The sequence below is a fragment of the Muntiacus reevesi genome, chromosome 4 (assembly GCF_963930625.1).
Source record: "Muntiacus reevesi chromosome 4, mMunRee1.1, whole genome shotgun sequence".
Lineage (NCBI taxonomy): Eukaryota > Metazoa > Chordata > Mammalia > Artiodactyla > Cervidae > Muntiacus > Muntiacus reevesi.
The window spans coordinates 24,497,198-24,500,417 of NC_089252.1; positions in this window are offsets into that span (position 1 = coordinate 24,497,198).

Consider the following 3,220-nt stretch of genomic DNA (forward strand, 5'->3'; position numbering starts at 1 on the left):
CTAGGTTTTTCCTAGGCAGAAGTTACCTCTCTCCTTTAATATGTTTTATACATCCCTTAAGGGCTTCACAGGTGGTGTTAGTGGTAAAGAACCCACCTGCCAATGCAGGAAACATGAGAGACATGGGTTCTATCCCTGGCTTGGTAAGATCCCCTAGAGGAGGGCATGGCAACCCACTCCAGTATTCTTGCCTGAAGAATCCCATTGATAGAGGTGCCTGGTGGGCTATAAGTCCATGGGGTCACAGAGTCCAACACTACTTGAACCTACCTAGCATATAGCATACATCCCTTAAACATTTATGCTGTTCATCAGAGCTGTGTGTACTCATAGTTTCTTTTTCCTTGAGTGTACATGCCTTGAGAACAGAGACAACACCTTCTGATATTTTGGGTCCTAGTCTCTAGTTAGTGCAGGGCCTGGCACACAGGAAACACCCCCAAAATGCTGACCAAATAATTCAATAAATGAAACTGCACCTCCAGTTGCAGCTAGGTTTTGCTTACTCTCTTAATGAACCAACAATTGCATTGCCCTCCACACCCAATTTTTGGCATGTCTGATGGCAGATCAACAATCTAACTGACATTTTCCTATGTTCTCTTTTTTAAAAAGTGTTTGTATTGAAGTATACTTGCTTTACAATATTATATAAGTTACAGGTATATAGTATAGTGGTTCACAACTCTTAAAGGTTAGACTATGTTTATATTTATTGTAAAATACTGACTATATCCCCCATATTGTATAATATATCCTTATAGCTTATTTTATACCTGATAGTTTGTACCTCTTAACCCCATTCCCCTGTATTGCTCCTTCCCCTTCCCTCTCTCACTGGTAACCACTTGTCTGTTCTCTATATCTGTGAGTTTGCTTCTTTTTTGTTATATTCTCTATTTTGTTGTATTTTTTTGAGTCCACATATAAGTGATATCGTACAGTTATTGTCTTTGTCTTATTTCACTTAGCATAATATCCTCCAAGTTCATCCATGTTGCTACAGAGAATAAAATGTCATTCTTTCCTAAAGCTGAGTAGTACTCCATCGTATATGTGTATCACATCTTCTTTATCTGTTCATCTGTTGATGGATGCTTAGATTGTTCCCATATCTTTGCAACTGTAAATAATGCTGCTGTGAACGTTGGGGTGCATGTATATTTTTGAGTGTTATTATTTTTAAGTACCCAGGAGTCTAATTGCATGGTCATATGGTAGTTCTTTTTTCAATTTTTTGAGAAACCTCCATGCTGTTTTCCACAGTGGTTGAGCCAGCATTGTTCTATGCTTTTGATTGCATGTGACAGCAGAGCCAGACTGAGCAAGAGCGCCAAAGTTCCTCGTTTCAGCCCTTGACCAGTACCTCTGTTTTCCTGCTCACTCACCTGCTGTTCATCTGCTGTCTTCACCCTGGTTAATCTTCTATGCACCTCTGTCTGGCTTCTGCATTTGTCTGAGGTTTCGTTTCTTCATTCATTGATTTTAGACTCAATTTCAAAACTCCTTTCCTGTGGTTCAGCAGGAGGGGTAGAAGACTTTTCCTCTGACATTTCATTGCCTCCAAAATGTGCGTTCTAGATGACAATTTCACCTAACTTACTTAGCCCGGAACAGATTTAGAAACTGGAACAAACTGCTTTATTCTGAGTTTGGGGATAAATCTATTGCATCTTTGGATCCAAAGAGCAATTTTCCCTTCCTTATCGTACATCCTAGATCAGTGGTTCTTCAAATGTTGGCTCCTGACGAACAGTGTCATCATTCCGCGGGAACTTACTAAGAAGTATAAATTCTAGAGTCCCACTCTGGAAATGTGGAATCTGAAACTCTGGGAGTGGGGCCCCACAGTCTTCATTTTAACAAGGCCTCCAATCTGAAAACCATTGTCTTAGATGCAACACAGATTGAGGAGTGAGGTTGGGCAGTGGGGTCCAGATCTGGTTTCTTTAACAGCTCTGCCACCTTCTAGCTAGGTCACCTTGGCCAAGTTATTTACTTACCTTGTTACTTATCAAGCTACTTACCAAGTTACTTATCTTACCTCTGGATCTTAGTTTTTTTTTTAAATAAGATTCACATTTCTGAGTCAGCGATTACAAATTGAGTCAGAATTCTTGGGCTCTGTGAACACCTATGAAGACAATATAAATCCCCACGGGTTCAAGTAATCCAAGCTTCAGGGCTGGCCAGACACATTAAAAGGGCTCGGCCGGTGGTGGCCAGGTATACGGCTGTCTTTAGAACCCCTCAGTCTTGCTCAGGAACAAATCCATTTGGCCAGGTGTCTATGAGGCAAATTAGAACCTCCTGGCCTCTGTGTCAAAGTCCTGTTTTGAGAGCAGCTAGGTAGATGATCGATGTCAAGTGGTTGTTATTGAATCAGTGTCTTTAACCTGTAAAGAAAGAACTATTTGCCGATGTTAGTAGCTTAGGAGGGCTGATGCATGAACAATGATCAACCCAGATTTCAACAGGCAAAAGCTGTTGCCTGTTGAAAAGCCTAGAAATTGGCTCAGGGCTGCTGGGTGTTTGTTACTTATGAATTCAGCAGAAGAGCTTGTTCATTGTATTCTCTACTTCAAGAGTTTAAACTACAAGGTCACTCTGAAAATGAGCGCTGATTCTTCTTGAGAATTAAACCATGTCATTAGCTGCCTATAGAGTCAATACAACTCACTTGGAAGACACTCACTTTCTATTCTTTTAATGCATATTCATGCAAACACTGTAATTCTTCAGTTGGGACAAATGTTCACATAAAAGACAAAATCAATGTATCCACAGCTTTATTTGAGTCATATTTAACCCCACTTGGCCTTCTCCCCACTGCTTAGTTCTGAGAACTGCTCCACAGTCATCATGAAGACAAGGGCTATTGCTGACTGACTTGGACAGAACTGTGTTTCTAGCAGCATAGTGGCGGTCAGCTCACAGCGTTCACAATCTCTTATCTCCATCCTTGAGGGTGTTGGGGGGTTCAAGACAGCTCCTGAAGCAGGTAAGCTGCCCCATCTTGCACCATGCCCGTCCCCTGGGTCCTCAGACTTGGTTTCCATCTAGAGACCTCAAGGGCTATTGAAATGCTACTCACACTCAGAACCCCAAATCGGTCTCAGTGTCCATTTTTTAAAGAAAGCCACACATGTGAATAAGCGGGACGTGTCTGCTTATATTTGGTTGCTGTTGTTCAGTCTCTAAGTGTGTCCAACCCTTGGCA